This window comes from Diceros bicornis, chromosome 23, assembly GCF_020826845.1.
Source record: "Diceros bicornis minor isolate mBicDic1 chromosome 23, mDicBic1.mat.cur, whole genome shotgun sequence".
Lineage (NCBI taxonomy): Eukaryota > Metazoa > Chordata > Mammalia > Perissodactyla > Rhinocerotidae > Diceros > Diceros bicornis.
The window spans coordinates 33,476,295-33,493,908 of record NC_080762.1 but is presented as its reverse complement, the minus strand read 5'-3'; the positions used below and the strand labels follow the sequence as shown (position 1 = coordinate 33,493,908).

Sequence of the window (17,614 nt, the reverse complement as noted above, 5' to 3'; positions counted from 1 at the left end):
GCTGGATCAAAAGTATAATAATTTAATGTACTTCTTAGCTTTAACTATTGACATTTAAAACATGGTTCAGAAGAAACAAAAGATAACCAACCATGCCTCTTAGAATTCTGCTTTGTTCAATACTATTATTAATATGTAAGCAAAAGCTAGTAATGTACAATATATCTGAAATTCACAAAAGCTCTTCTGATTTATACAGTCAACAAAAATAACAGAAGACCTACTGGGCATCACACATTCTGCCTGACTCTGGGGCCACAGCAGTGAACCAGAAACTGAGAGTTCATCAGGGACAAGCAAGTTCTACAAAGTGTAATGAATGTTACGATATGGTAAGTACAGGGTGCTGAGGAACTCTCAGCTTGGGGTTCTACTTGTTTTAGAGGGTCAGGGAAAGCTTCTTGGAAAACGCGTTATTTAGGTTAAGATCTACAGGATGAGTGGAAGAAATAAGGCAAGGCTGAGGGAAAAGGGGTGAGGATACGATTGGTAAGGCAAGAAAAGGACAAAGAGCAGGATCATTAACTTAAAATTTATTGTAATAAATTAGATGAAAATAAAATTATTCAAAATTGAGGGTTTCCGGTTCCACACGTGAGGAGGAGCTTAAAAGCCAACATTTGGTCATAACAACAAGTAAACAACGGAACAGATTGAAAGATCAACAACTCTTTTTGGATCCATAAGAGAGGGGAAGACACAGGGCAAACTGCTGCCCCTGAGATTGGAGAGAGGCAAACACAGGGAGTCATCGCTAACAGAGTAGAGGGAACCACTGCTGAAATCAGAAAACAGAGATGAAATTGACGAATTGTCGAAGGATCAGTGTGGACAAGAAATGTAGGTTGCAACCAACCTAGCATTCTGTACGCAGTAAAATTACACTTCAAAAGCGAAAGAGAAATAAAGACTTTCTCAGACAAACAAGAATTGAGTTAATTTGTTGAGAAAAACCTAACTAAATGGAGAGAGAGTAACTTATAGATTTAATACAATCTCAATCAAAACCACAACAGACTTTTTTTCTCTTCGGTAAAAATTGACAAGTTGATTCTAAAGATCATATGGAAATGCAAAGTAGCTAGAATAGCTGAAAGAAGTCTAAAAAAGATCAAAGTTGAAGAGCTAGAACTACCTGATTTCAAGACTTAATATAAAGCTGCACTAATCAAAAAAGTGTTGTATTGGAATAGAATACAGAGTCCAGAAATAAATCTATACATATATAGACAACCAATTTGTGACAAAGGCTCAAAGGCAAATTAGTGGAGGAAGAATAGCCTTTTCAAGAAATGAATAACTGGATATCTACATGTAAAAAACAAAAAGAACACTTCAATCCCTACCTTGCACTGTATACAAAAATTCTTTTGATAGGATAACTTAAAGTGCAGTCTATAAAAGAAAAAATTGATCAATTGAGCTTCATCAAAATAAAAAACTTCTGTTCTTAAAAAGACATTAAGAGAATGAAAATATAAGCCACAGACCGAATAGGACTTATATCCAGAATATATAAACTCTCAAAACTCAAAGTAGGAAAACAGCCCAGTAAAAAATGGGCAAAGATTTTAACAGATACTTTATATAAAGATGTGCAATATCATTAGTTATTAGGAAAATAAAACTTAGAATGGCCAAAATTTAAAAGACTAACATATCAAGTATTGGCAAAGATGTAGAAAAATTGGAACTTTCATACACAGCTCATGGGAATGTAAAATGTTACAATCACTTTGGAAAACAATTTCACATTTTCTCAAAAATTAAAAATACAACTACCATGTGATACAGCCATTCTATTCCTAGAATTTACCCAAGAGAAAAGAAAGCATATGTCCACCCACACAGACTTACAAAGTAAACTGGAAAAAACCTAAATGTCCATGAACAAGCGAAGCGACAAACAAATTATGTTATACCCACACAATAGAATTCTACTCAGCAATAAAAAGAATGAATTACTGATACTCACCATAACATGGATGAATCTCAAAATAATTATACTGAGTGAAATAAGCCAGACCAAAAAAAAGAGTATACACTCTAGGATTTCGTTTATATAATACTCTAGAAAAGGCAAACTAATCTACAGTGGCAGGAAGCAGATTGGTGGTTGTCTGAGGAAGGGGTCAGATTGGGAGGGATGGGAGTTAAACTCAGAAAGGGGTACAAGAGACTCTGATTTGCATTTGATAGGCATAAGATTCTTGCCTATGAAATAAGACTGTATGATGGAACCCCTTAAGATTTTATTTGGAATTCAAATTCAGTAATATGAAACAATTAGAATATTCTACTATCTATGTATAATATGTCTTCACCTTTTCTTACTTGATCAACAGTTTCAGAAACCTGAGCTTTTACTGTATACTAAGAATATACTACAAGAGTACTTAAAAAAAAAAGGGCAATGATGATAGAGTTATATCCTTATGATAAAAATTCAGATTCTATTAATAGGCAAATTCCTATTTCAAAAATTGAATGGAATAAATTCATTTAAACAAATATTTGTTGAATATCTAGCTTATGAGGGAGACAGACATTATTCAATCAATCACATAAATAAATGCAAACTTGATATGGTAACAAGTGCTATGAAGAAGAAATACGTGGAAGCATGAGAGAGTTTAGCAAAGAAATTGGACCAAGTTAGAAAAGTCATAAAGGCTCCCTGAAGGAAAAGGCAGAGAAGCTAAGATAGAGGATGAGCAGATAATAACCAGATGGAAAGAAAAGTGAAGTGTGTTCTAGGAACAGTATATGCAAAGGCCCTATAGCAGGAGGGAAAAACGTGAGTCCAAAAGACTAAAAAATGTTGCCCCAAAATAATTTCAATTGATTTAATATAGTATGCTGAAAACAATATCTTAAATGAATATTTGAAACATTCTGTTTAACTGAACTGGATAAATATTTTCAAATTATGTCTATTGTCTTATTTTGTTTTGCAATAGTAAGAAATATCACAGCTATTCTACGCTATTTTGAACACTGTCTTCACCCGTTTGGACTGATTTATGCAAGAAGTATATGCTGACACATTGCTGTTAAAAAAGTTTTGCCCCATGTGTCACCTTATTTTCTTTTCCTATGTCATTTCAGCTCTTTTCTGTTCTCTCTGAAGTCATCTACCAAAGATGAAGGCCCAGTTCTATATGATAGTGCTATTATTTTTGATTTCAGGTTAATTTCAGGACTGAAGCATTGTCACCTAATGACTGACCCATCTCAACCTATTATCTGGGCTCCATCTAAATTCCTATCAGCAACTGTCCACCTATCCCAGACTTGCCAAATGGCTCAAGAAAAATGAAACAGCAGATAATGAAGAAGATGGTTCAGAAATCTAAAACATGATCTTTTCCTTCAAGGAAACTCAAATGATATTGGGGGGAAAATGATTTATATAAATAATTATTTTAAGTGTAGAATAAAATAGTGTTATTCATAGAAGAGTTCTGGGGGGAATTGGATGTGTTTGAAAGTTTCCCAAAAGAAACAGTGTTTGTTCTAGGCTTAGAACAATTTGTAGAGGACGAGAGAGGGAGAGAGATTCCCTGCATTCCAGGCAGAGAAAACAGTATGAGCAGATCCATAAAGACAGATAAGGAGAGGTCTAAGGTTTAAGCCTCAGGGATGCGGAGAATGACAACGCTATTAATAGCAGAGAAGTTAGGAACACTCAGTGAGCAGAAGCTTTCTGTCAAGCATGCAAAATACACTCAAAGAGAGGCCAATAATCCAGAGAGCTGGGTGGAGGTGAAGGCAGAAGAAGTCAGCATTAAATCTGTTTCATAGTCTCAAAATTTATTCATATTTAGATTTCTTTCTACTGTTCATAAAATATAACTTCTCATCTTTTACCAGAAGAAAATCACATAGCTATTTTAATACTGCAAACTTAACTGGCTCTACAGGTTTTGGATATGTAGGAAATAGGATTACACTTACAAATTATATGAAAAGTTCAATTAAAATAAAAAAATATCTGGAAAGAATTTGGCTGAAAGCACTAATTAATAGTATTATCTAAGTAATCCACTTCTCTCAGTACAATCTTGTTCAAATTTGATTATATGCATTATACAACCCTTCCCCACACTGAGAGAGAGAGACAGAGAGAGATTGGGAGGCAACAATATAAACTGGGCATTTCCCAATCTTAGTTCCCAATATGTCTGAAAGTATAAACATTTTTCTGTGATGTGTGATTCTAGTATCCAAAGATGCACACTTTTCATAAAATGTGACTTGTAAATGCAAGCCAACTACTTCATTTGGTGCTAAAGCAAAGAGCTGCTCCAATGCTGGAGGAAAACTAGTGGTGTTGAATTCACTGGGAAGCAGCATATCTGAAGACTGCTGACTACCCACAATCATGCTTATTGTACTCGGGGTTATTTTCAAGTAAATTCGATCATTAGTGCATTTTGTTGTATTTGCTTGTTTTAGAATCTAAAGTCCATGTAAGACGTGACTCCACTGTTCTCCAAACCCTGCCAATTCTGCTTGAATTACCCGATTTATTGCTTTAATCCCCTGCTTCACTAGGATTGTGAATTTGCTCACTGCCAGCAGCATCAGTATCAGATGAGTCTGCTCACAGCTGAGTACATTTTAGGTTGGAAAAAATGCTCTGCAGTAGAGACATCCTTCTATGTCTAAAAAGGGGGTCATCAGATCTTTAACGTAGATTACCCAAAGACAGTGATCTTACTAAAATTTTTAATTCAGTGATGCCTTTTCTCTGCGCATGAAGCGATCTTTCTCAGTGCATGAAGCGAACTAAGGGTTCCTCAATTTTTTTGCCAAAAACTACACATTTTAATTAAAAATTTAATTTTAATTTAAAAATTTAAGGTATTTTAATAACCACAATGGAAAAGGTCTGAGTGTGCTGAGTCATTTGTTTTCCAAATATTTATTTCACATATATTATTGTTGGGTCTATAATGGCGAACAAAAACAGAGACATCACCCCCTACTCTCATGGAGCTTTATAGTCAAGTGAGGGGAGCCAGACCTTAATCAAAATTGATCACAAATAAATGTAAAATGACAACTGGGCAAGTACAAGGAGGGAGAGGTACAAATAATAACAGAGGGGCAGAGAGGGTACCTTTGAGGAGGTTATTGACTGAGCTGAAAGAGAGTAAAAAAACTATTTTTTTAGAGAGAAGAATGATAGGTTAAGGTTCGAACTTGAATTGAAAAAAAGAAACACTGACTCATTACAGGAACATACTCTTTTAGAATGCCTATATAGATTTTATTATTTAACATATGCTTTTGATAAGTAATGTCTTTTTCATTATTAAATTTAACATAAGTTTTTGAGATCTTCAAAGGAGTTGATATTTGATTTATAGAAGTTTATAAAATATCAAATCAATAATAGTTTCTGCAGTTAAAAATTTTCCATAATTAATTGAGGTCTCAGCATAAGCTATTACTTCCTTCAAGGAGCCCTCCTTTTCTGCTTCCAGTGTTTGAATTAAAGGGGAATCCAAACAATGTAGTAAGTAATTCGCCCCTTTAGAAATGTTACAGATCACGAGGGTGGTACGGCATGGTGTGAGCTGGGAGAGGGAACACTGGACCTGGGAATTGATACAACAGGTGGATTTTCAGCTTTGCCATTTACAAGCTATGCAACCTTCTGAGAGTAACTGAACCTCCCTAAGTCCCAAAGTTTTTATCTTAAATTGGGATTTGGTGTGAGGATTCAAAGTGGTAGCAATTATGAAACACTTAAAAACTGTCCAACTTGGTATAAATGTTAGGCTTTATTATTATAATAATAATCCCCACATCTGACACCACACAGGACGTCAAATGAGGTTTAAGATTCAATTATTTGAGTTTTATTCTACAGTTTTCAGTTATAAACCTTTGTTTACAACTATGTAAATATACTTCACTACCTAAAATGACATTTAATTAACTCACTTTTTAAAATATTATGATTCTTAAATATTATTCAAAGAAACAAAAATTTTTTTTTACTAATGCTTTACTAGTAGTTGCACATTCATTTTATCCAAGTAATCATACAGTTTTTATGTAATTGTGCTACAGAAAATATTGGTTCTTTAAAGACATTGTTCTTATAATACAAGAGACAGTCAAATTAAAGATAAAATATTGAGGAATTGTATCCTCTTGAACTACAGATCTGATACTGCAGGCTTTAGTCTCCAATCTCCAATTAGGTTTCTTTTAAATTCATATTAATTAAATGTTCACAAAAGCACATCAGCGTGTGATAAGGAAATATGCTCTTTCTGGTGTACCTCAGTGAACTAACTCAAAATACTGTGGACAGTGAAAAAGAATGAATCGTTTATATTACACACCTGGTGCAACTTTTCTGAAGAAAAAGCATTATAGATTGCTATATTACTCTGAAATCTACAGTATTTTCTAATTAAAACTCAAGTGCTATGAACCACAAGAATGAAACAGAAAATACTGATTTTAGATCAATTAGAATAAGTAAAAATATTACTGGCATTTTTAATTTTTCTTTTTGGTTTGATTACAGACTTGAGAAGCAATTTACAATGAAGACTGAATGAAGACAACTGCTATTTGATCCTCAGTTGCTCTGCCAGACCCTCGTGTGAAAACCATGATCATTTATTCCTGGAATTCCAGTTCACCATTTTTCTAAGCTCTTTAGAATGTCGCATGTTTGCTTCACCACTTTTCTTAGCTACCTCCTTCAAGTATTTTGTTCTGGACGTTTCAAAATACTTACAAAGGAGATTTTTTTACTTAGTTTAGATTAATTAGAAAAGCAGCAATGCCAGGATCAGCAGAGAGAGCTAGTAAAATAACCAAAATCCTCGCTTAAAAACAAACACGCAAACAGAAACCCTTTCTAGCCACTTCTTCCTCAGTAGGACACTCTATTTACTTCCAAATTACTCCTCTAATTTTAAACAACTTGTCTAGTTAATTTCCTGTGTGTGATCACTGACTCTAAGTGAGGTTCATTTTCTTATCTACATCATGTAGGTAATTAAAGGAAATTGAAAGTGGGCAGTGAAGCTTTTATGCAACGGGGATTGAAGCAGAATGGAGGGCAGCAAGGTCAGTGGAGTCCATTATATTTTTATGTGAGAGGCTGGTTTGTCTGCCCTGTCCTTGTTTATTTAGTGTAGGCTGGACAGGCTACTAACTGCAAATCTATGTCTCTGATTTGCCCAGCTGTCCTTGAATAAAGACATCTTCCCCTGCAAATGTTAAATGACAGTGATTGACAACCTATGATGAACTCCACTTGCAACCCCCTGCTACTGTTTTTAGATTGCAAAAGAAAAAACAGAATAAAGAAACATCTTCCATAATCACACCAAATGGGCCCTGCTGTTCACTCAATAGTTTTCATTTTGTTTCCCTTTTCATTACAAATCTCAATCTGTCTTACAAACGCTACAAACTCAGCTGCTTCACATAAGGTAAAAAAAAAAAATACACATGTATGTATGCTACTACATTTTGCTTGCATATTTATACTGATTTTAGTTTACTGGGGATACACACTCTTACAAAATGGTTTATTCACACCATCGTATCACTAACTTACTTGCTTGTTCTCCCAAGAACAGGTGCAGTAACTATAAGAGTACTTTACCTAAGCAAATTACCAAGGTAAGAAACAGCCAGAATGGGTTCATACTTGCTCTCGTGCAAGCATTACACTAAACCAGTACATTTAAGTTGCTGCACACCTCACTGCCTACGCTGAACTCGCCAAGTAGCAGATGAGAGGGCACTTCTATAGTTTCGGGGACGGCAACCTGATCAATGTGAGGGACTAAAGAAACTTTATGCTATAACTTAATCTCTGTCATGGGAAAAGTAAAACTTATAAAGTTAATGAGTTCTAGACTTTAAGTAGCACTTGATTAATTTGTAACATTCTGAGGCGTTAAAACAAACCAAAATTAGTTTCTCACATTCCAGTGCTGTCTTTTGGCCACTGAAGCTGTAGAAAAAGCATTTCAGTAAATTTCCCTAATAGGAACCCTGTTTAATTTCCGTGCCCTTCTGAAGTATTAAATTAATTGTATGTTATATATTTTATAATAATATTCGAAAAATAATCTGGCATTTACCAAGCCAGGTTCAGATATATTAAGGGATAAGAAAATATGCCTCATATTTTTATCTTTACTACTTCATATTACCTTTTCTTCAATCATTAATCTACTAAAAAACTAAGTGTGATATAACTTGTTTTTTAAATCAAGTAGTATATATAATTAGTATTGTTTCTAACACTTATGATTTGTACTTTTATTAAAATTATCTATTCAAACTGAATGCATCATATACTACTATACTGAATAAAGTATATCTCCAAAATAAAGGCTGCTATAAACTAGACTTACATGGAACTTATAATGACTTCAAAATTCAGTGAAAGGTATACTAGGAATGAACTTAATAACATTCCAAGTTAAAGAGAAAAAGGAAAAAAAGAGCCCTTGGTTATAAAACATCTTCTGGAAAACGATAAAACTAAGATCTAGTTAATTAAGCAATAATAAAATGTTTTTTCCAATATGCACACAATTTGCTTCACTAAAATAAAGTATCAAAATAATTTTATTATATGCAGATAGCAAAAATGTAAATACTGACTGATATAATTGTAATTACTCATAGATCTATGTATGTTTCCTTTCAAGTATTATGTGAGTATATGTGTCTGATTTGTGTCAATGTCTTAAATTTATGGACATATGGTTGGCCTTCAACCAATTAGGGCAATCACAGAATCATTTGCCAAAAATAAATATGAACAAGAAATAATACCTTATTCTTTCCATTGTAAGAATGACCACCTGGTTGACAGCTGGATTTTAAGGAATCTTATAATAGGGGGTACCAGCAGGTCTGTTGTACTTAAAATAATTTCAGTGGCAAGAATTCCATCAGAAACTTCTATTTCCCAGGATTTACAGTTAAGTCCTTAAAAAATTGCTCTTTGATGAAACTTGAAAAAAATTCCTCAGTTTTCAAGGATATAATAAAAATGCCTTATAGCTTAACAATGTTTAGATATTTCCCCTTTAAGAAATACAAATCTTGAGGCTATCAGGTTTGAATCGCAAAGGGGATAACTGAGATTAGTAGCAACATAGAGTAATTGTGTAACTTTAAATGTCACACTCTGCAGTCTATCTTTAAAAGTTAAACATTTTCTTACCACTTTGCTTCCGCCTTTAAAACTTCACATATTTACTAGGATGACTTTCTTTACAATTTGCATTTCTATAGTCTATGAGATTGCATCAAACATAAAACAAACAAAAGAACGAAAACGAAAATAAAACCCAAACTGGAAGCATTAAAACATTTCTAATCTATTTAATATCTTCTGAATATTTTTCTTCTAAGAGGTAAGAAGTACGTATACAAAAAGTTAAATAAATCTAAAAGTGAAATATCAAAATAGACCCCAAGATACAACAAATATCAAAAGATAATACAGGAGTGACTGACGAATGAAACACTAGTGTCATGAATTTAGAAAAAGTAGTAATCGCCAAGTCTGAATTCGGAAATATTTTAAGAGGGAGCTGAGCTAAGACAGATGGATGAATGTTAGACACATCGTCCAGGTGGGAATCACAGCAAAGGTGTGAAGCTGACATATGTGCAGCATGTTTAAAGGTGAGAGTAAGAAGGTTAATCAGGGGAAGCGGGAGCGGATCTTTAAGAATCTAATGAAAGGTGTAGGTAAAAAAGGCAGACTGACAGCCAGGTTAAGAAAATAAGGCTTTATTATATACGTAATTTTAAGATTTTTGAGGGGAGAAATGACGCAAAAAGTGTTTTAAAACAGATAAATTGACAGGGATGAGCTGGGTGGATTAAAGAGGGGAGAGAAACTAAAGTGGGAAGATCACTTAGGAGAGTGTTTAGCACAATTGTTTAGGAATGGGGTGATGAGAACCCAGACAGGAGCTGAAGAGTGAACATTTTTTTTTTTAAAAAGGGAGAAACTTGAGAAAAAAATTATAAAGGAAGGACTGAATGGTCTTGGAACTGGTAAATGGGGAGGAGAAAAGGAGGAGCCATGAATTACTCGAAGGAATTCATCTTGAGGGTATGAAAGAATGCCAGTACAACTGATAGACAAAACAATGCCAGGAATCCTCAGTCTTCTGGGTATAATGAAGAGCAAGATTGAGACATTCTGAGTTTGAGTCACAGAGGGACAATGAAGTGGGAATGTCCACTGAGCAAGCAGAAGTGTGGAACTGTAGTTCACAGGAGAGGTCAAGACTGGTGACTATGCTATATATAACATTCATCTATTTAAAGGTAATATTTTAAACTACAATGATAGTGTGACCTGAGGAAGTGAGTAGGTAGGAAAGCAGATAACCAAGAAAAAAAGTCTGAAGAACTGGAGGTAGGCACAGGAAGAGGAGCCAATGTCAAGCCATAAGAAAAAGAGTTGGATAAGATGTGAAAGTGCATTTTTAAGGATGAAGAGAGTATCAAGAAGTAACCGATGTTGTCAAATGCTATAAAAGATCAAAGAGAAAGAGCAATAGTAATCCAGATTATAGGAAGTTAGGAATGAATGGATGGTAAAGAAATGGAAAGAGCAGGTTGAGATCTCATTTTTTATTTTGGCAGTAAATGGGAGAAAGGAAACAAGATGGTAATTTGTGGAGGATGGTAAAACCAGATAAAGAAGTGTCCTCTTCTCCCCAGATTAACGGTGACCTATACATATTTAGAAGTGCATTTTTTGTGAGTTAAAAAAGTTATTTTAAGGTTTACAAGAAACAATATCAAAAGAACTGCTGAGAAAATTCTGTAAGAAAAGAGTTATGAGGGGGAGAACCAGTGGAGTACTAGGACCAATTTGTGAGAATCAACTGTTATCCATTTTATGAATATATCACATTTTGTTTACCTATTCATTAGTTAATGGACATTTGAGTTGTTTCCACTTTTTGGCTATTACAAATAATGCTGCTATGAACATTCACATCCCAGTTTTTGTCTGAACCAGTTTCAGTCCCTTTGGGTATACACTTAGGAGTGAAATTGGTGTGCCACATGGTAATTCTACTTGACATTTTGAGGAACAAACTGTTTTCCAAAGTGGCCGCACCATTTTACATTCCCACTAGCAACGTATAAGGGTTCCAATTTCTCCATATCCTCACCAACATTTGCTATTGTCTGTCTTTTTGATTATAACTACCCTACTGGGTATTAAGTGTTATCTCCTTATGGTTTTGATTCTCATTTCCCTAATAACTAATCACGTTGAGCATCTTTTTATGTATTTATTAGCCATTTGTATATCTTCTTTGGAGAAATGTCTATTCGGATCCTTTGCCCATTTTTTAGTTGAGCTATTTATCTTTTTCTTATTGAGATTAAAAGGTTCTTGATATATTCTGGATGCAAGTCCTGTATCAGATATATGATTTGCAAATACTTTTTTCAGTTCAGTGGGCTATCTTTTCACTTTCTCAATGGTATCATTTGCAGCACAAGAGCTTTTTTGAAGAAGTCCAATTTATCCACTTTTTTCTTTTGTTGCCTGCACTTTTGGTGTTTTTATTTAAAAATTCATCCCCTAACCAAGGTGAGGAAAATTTACACCTATCTTTTCTTCTAAGAGTATTAAAGTTTCAGCTCCTACATTTAGGGCTGTGGTCAATTTGGAGTTAATTTTTGTGTATGGTGTGAGGAAGGGGTCCAACTTTATTCTTTTGTATGTATATATCCAATTATCTCAGCAGCATTTGCTGAAAAGACTGTTCTTTCTTAGTTTTACTGCCTTGGCATCCTGGTATAAAATGAATTGACCATAACTGTAAGGGTTTATTTCTGGACTCTCAATTCTATTTCATTGATCTATATGTCTATCCTTTCGCCACTACCACAGTATTTTGATTACACTAGCTTTGTAGTAAGTTTTGATATCAAGAAGTGTGAGTCCTCCAACTTTGCTCTTCTTTTTCAAGACTATTTTGGCTATTCTGAGTTCTTTGTATTTCCATATGAATTATAGTATCAGCTTCTCAATTTCTGCAAAAAAGTCAGCTGGGATTTTCATAGGGATTGTGTTGAATCTGTAGATGAATATCAAGAGTATTACCATCTTAACAATATTAAGTCTTTGGATTCATGAACATGGGACACCTCTTCATTTATTTAGGTCTTTAATTTCTTTCAACAGTGTTTTGTAGTTTTTGGTGTACAAGTCTTGCACTTTCTTGGTTAAATTTATTCCTAAGTATTTTTTTCTTTTTGATGCTATTGTAAATGGAATTGTTTTCTTAATTTTATTTCATACTGTTCACTTCTAGTGTATAACAATACAAGTGATTTTTGTATATTGATCTTGTATTCTAAAACCTTACTAAACTTTTTTATTAACTCTAAAATAGTATTTTGGTGAATTCCTCAGGATTTTCTAATACAAGATCATGTCATCTGCAATTGGAAATAGTTTTACATCTTCTTTTCCAATTTGGATGTCTTTAATATTTTTTTGTTCCCTAGTTGCCCAGCTAGAGTCTCCAGTACAATCTTGAATTGAAATGGTGAGAGTGGACATCCTTGCCTCATTCCTGATTTTAGGGAGAAAGCATCCAGTTTTTCATCATTTGGCATGATGTTAGCTGCGGGTTTTTCATAGATGCCCTTTGTAGGTTGAGGAAATTCCTTCTATTCCTATTTTATCAAGTGTTTTCATCATGAAAGGGTGCTGGATTTTGTCAATTTTTTTCTGTGTCTATTGAGATAATCTTGGTTTTTGTCCTTTATTCTATTAATATGTGAATTACATTAACTGCCTTTCGGATGTTAAATCAACCTTGCATTCCTGGGATAGATCCACTTGGTCATAGCATATAATCCTTTTACTGTGCTGCTGGATTGAGTTTGCTAATATTTTGTTGAGGATTTCTGCATCTATATTCATAAAGGATGTTAGTCTGTAGTTTTCTCTTCTGTGATGTCCTTGTCTGGTTTTGGTGTCAAGGTAACACTGGCCTTATAGAATGAGTTGTGAGGTGTTCTCTCTCTCATATTTTTGAAAGAATTTTTATAGGTTGGTATTAACTCTTAGAATGTCTGGTAGAATTCACCAATAAAGCCACCAGAGCCTGGACTTTTCTTAGTGGGAAGTTTTAAAATTGCTAATTCAATCTCTTTACTTGTTATAGATCAAATTTAGATGTTCTATTTCTTTTTGAGTCAATTTTGGTAGTTTGTGTCTTTTTAGGAATTTGCCTATTTAATCTACATTACAAAATTTTTTAGCATACGCTTGTTTAAAGTATTTCCTTATAATCCTCTTTACTTCTGTGAGGTCACAAGTAAGGTCCTCTATTTCATTACTGATATTAGTGACTTGAATGTTTTCTCTATTTTTCTTGATTAGTTTAGCTAAAGATTTGTCAATTTTGTTAATCTTTAAAGAACGAACTTTTGGTTTCATTGACTTTCTCTACTGTTTTTATATTGTCTATTTCATTTATTTCAATACTAATCTTTACTCTATGCTTCCTTCTGCTTGCTCTTCTTTTTCCAGCTTCTTAAGTTGGAAAGTTAGGTTACTGATTAGAGATCTTCTTTAATATAGGCATTTATAATTATAAATTTCCCTCTAAGAACTACTTTAGCTGCATCCCATAAATATTGGTATGTTGTGTTTTCCTTTTTTTCATTCATCTGAAAGTATTACTAATTTCTGTGTGATTTCTTCTTTGACTCACTGGTTATTTAGGAGGGTGTTGTTTAATTTCTACATTTGTAGATTTCCCAAATTTCTTTTTCTTATTGATTTATAATTTAATTCCATTGTGGTTGGAGAACACACTTTTTATGATTCCAATTGTTTTAAATTTATTGAGGCTTGTTTTATGGCCCAGCATATGGTCTACCCTGGAGAATGTTCAAATACACCACAGAAGAATGTGTATTCTGTTATTGCTGAGTGGAATGTTCTATAGATGTCTGTTAGGTCTAATTGGTTTATAGTTTCGAGTCTTCTAAATTCTTGTTAATCTTCTGTCTAGTTGCTCTACTCATTACCGAAAGTGCAATTTTGAAGTCTCCAATTATTATTATTGAATTATCTATTTCTCCCTTCAATTCTTTCAGCCTTTGTTGCATGTATTTGGGACTTTGATTTTAGGTGTGAATATGTTTTTGTTGTTATATCTTCCTGATGAATTGACTCTTTTATTACAAACGTTCTCCTTTGTTTCTATTAAATTTTTTTTGTTTTAAAGTCTTTTTTGTCTGATATTAGTATAGCCACTGACATTAGTATAGTCTAGTCTAGCTCTTTTATGGTTACTGTTTGCATGGTGTATCTGTTCCCAATCTTTTACTTTTAACCTACCTGTATCTTTGAATATAAATTATGTCTCCGGTAGATAGCAGTAGTTGGGTGGTGTTATTTTCTCCAGTTTGACAATCTCTGCCTTTTGATTGTATTGTTTAATCCATTCACATTTAATATTATTACTGACATGGTTGGCTTACATCTGCCATCTTTCTATTTACGTTTCATGTCTTTTTTTGTTCATCTCTTCCTCCTTCACTGCCTTCTATTACATTAAGTGAATATTTTCCAGTGTTAAATTTTAATTCCTTTAATGATTTTGTACACTTTCTATGTTTTAATTATTTTATTAGTGGTTGTTCTAGGGTTTAAAATACGGATCTTATCAAAATCTATTCCAGATCTGTACAACTTAATTTTAGTGAGATATAGAAACATTATTTCTATATAGCTCTATTTCCTCCTTCTCCCTTTTTATTGCTATTATTGTGACATATTATATCTACATACATTACAAACTAACGTACTACTTTATATAATTTCATGTTTTTTATAGAAGCAGAGAGAAGAGCAAGAATAATTTATATAAATTTATTATATTAACATTCTTAGACATGAACTTCCCTACATCTTGTTCCATATAAAGTCAGTTCCCTTAGCCAGAGCTGTGGAATTCCTTCTTCTTAAGGTCTGCCTCTTCTCCTAGGCAGAACTTCTGTGCCACTGCACAGGAAAGAGATTTGAGTGGGGTTAGTGGCCCACTTCTTCTAGAGTCACAGTCATGCTCTATGACTGGGGCTCTGGATAAGGACAGTAGTCCCTGGTCTTCTCAGTTTGGCTCTTTCAGCATGGAACCCCCACCCTATAAATGAGTGGAGGCAGGGGTGATTAGCCTCCTATTCTTGGTCTGCCAAGTCTGGAGTACAGCTTCCACCCTATGAGTGGGGGATGGGTTGGAGAAATGAGACTGGTCCTCTTGGCCAAGAGTGCCTGGAATAGAGCTTCTGCAATATAGAGTTGGGGTGTGTGTGTGCGTGTGTGTGTGTGTGTGTGTGTGTGTGTGTGTGTGTGTGTGGCTGAGTGATTCTGGTTGCCTGCCCATGCCAGGGTAAAAACATAGCCTTAGATGGGAGAGGCAGTCCCATCTTCTTGACTGCAAATGCCTAGAATAGAGCTTCTGTCACCTGAACTGGCAGGGACGGAAGCAGTCGTGGCTCAAATCCACAGACTTTCCCTCTTTTTACTGAGATTCAGTAGATTTTCTTGAAAAGGTGTTTCTCCATTTGCTGTATGCCCTTAGGACAATTTTTGGAGACATTAAAAATTTCTTTTTATATCATTCTTGCAGTTAAATGGGTTTCTCTGTGGAGAGGGTCAGCTGCGCTCCTCAGATTGCCATTCAGTCTAACTCTTCTACACATTTTTACATTACTACAATAAACCGAAATATAGACCACACTTCCCAAAGATTCTTTTTTTTTTTTTGGAAAGGAGAGAGGGATTCTTTAGAATTTCCTCCTATTTCACTTACAGACACAATAAGGCATACTTGAAAGTACCCTAATTTTGGAATCAGACAGAACTGGGTTGAATCCTGATTCTGTCACTTACTCTTGTAGACTTTCTTAAATTTTCAGAGCCTCAGTTTTCCCTATAAAACAGGATAAGTAGTACCTCTTCCAAAGGGTTCTGTTGTATTTTAAGAAAATGAGATAAGATATACAGGGCACAGTACCTGGTAGATTGTAGGTATTTTTTGTTTTGAGTGAAAATGGGTGCTGCCTACCATCTGGAGTTCAGACTATTTCTGGGGAGTCAGGGCAGATATTTGCTAATGAAAAGGGCGTTTTATTTAGTGCCTAGCATAGTTCTGTACATTAAGAAGACAATTCATAAAAATCTGCTGAATAAATATTTATATAAAAAGTTTCTTTTTCTTTTCCTAGTTAAAAATGAATTGAAGAATAAAAGAACTAGTGTTAGGTAAAAAATGCTATTTAATTCCTTCTATATATCTAAACATATATATTTAAAAATTTTTCTATTTAAAATTTATATATCCTTTTTCTAAAAAGAAAAAACCTATTGTTTTCTTAATCATTCCAAAGGTAGACTGCTTTCCCTTCAATATGGCATAACAACAAATTAAAATAGTGCTCAACAGTTTGCCAAGTGCTTTCATCAATGTATTATATAGTAACAACAACAACAACTCTGTGAAGAAAAATAAGTATCATCATTTCCTATTTTACCGGTGAAGAAGAGGCTCAGAGAGAATAAGACAGTTACTGTGATGGTGGTGGTGTAGTGTAATAAACCAAAGTCACGTTCCTTCTATTACGTAGGGGTCTTTGTCACCCGAGTATTCATTATCAAAGTCCCTACAGCCGCAAAGTTGGGCAAGAAAGTAAGAGTCATAACACAACTATTCTTAAACATTTCAACCAATTAAAAATTAGTCATCAAGCATTTCTCCCAATTTAACATTATCACCTACCCCTAGCTACCAGTCAACAATTTTGCCAGTCTCTGACAAATTGTATAAAATCAATTCAACAATGCAAAGTAAAAAAATTAAAAAATGATTGCAAAGTGAAACTAAACATCTTGGAAAAGATGCATCACTTCATTAAATCAATGAAAGTGATACTAGAGAAACTGTTTCAATAACATGCAAATCCACTGGCAAATGAGAATCAGGCAGAGTTAGGCTGATTAACAACTAACGAAGAAAAATAGTTAAGAATGATGATACTATAAGTGCTCAAAAGCAAATGATTTCAATATCCAAATACTGAGATAGGTTATTGGGAAAACTGATGATGTCAAGTATATTTTTGGAAAAAAATATTTTCTTTATGATTGTGTGCTAAAAGTTAAACCCAAAGTGAAAAGTATTATAACCTGATACACATAATTATGTTAGAAAAGTTGTATCCCCTCAAAAATTGCCACAAACAAAATTAATTTGCTTCAGCCTTTAAGAGTTATCAACTAGCTAAGATATAAGTTCAAATTTTATTGACTATAAAAAGAAATGAACTTTTCTCCACAGCTTTTAGTTTCATTTTTTAAGATAAAATCTTCAATAAAACTATCCTCTTCCTTCTCTCCACTTACTGTAAAATATTAGATTCTCTTTTAAGTAGATTAAATTTTAGTGGCTTTTTCTAGGGAACAGTATCCTTAGCTCTCTAGTACTGCCTCCTTTCTTTTTTTTTTGTGGCGAGCAAGATTAGCCCTGAGCTAACATCTGTTGCCAAT

At 33.9% G+C, this 17,614-nt stretch overlaps 1 protein-coding gene across 1 annotated transcript in view; it reads right to left on the bottom strand.

Annotated features, from left to right (window-relative positions):
- ASCC3 (activating signal cointegrator 1 complex subunit 3) overlaps positions 1–17,614 on the bottom strand; it is a 336,770-nt gene that overhangs the window by 32,339 nt on the left and 286,817 nt on the right. The gene's annotated exons all lie outside the window — the stretch shown is intronic.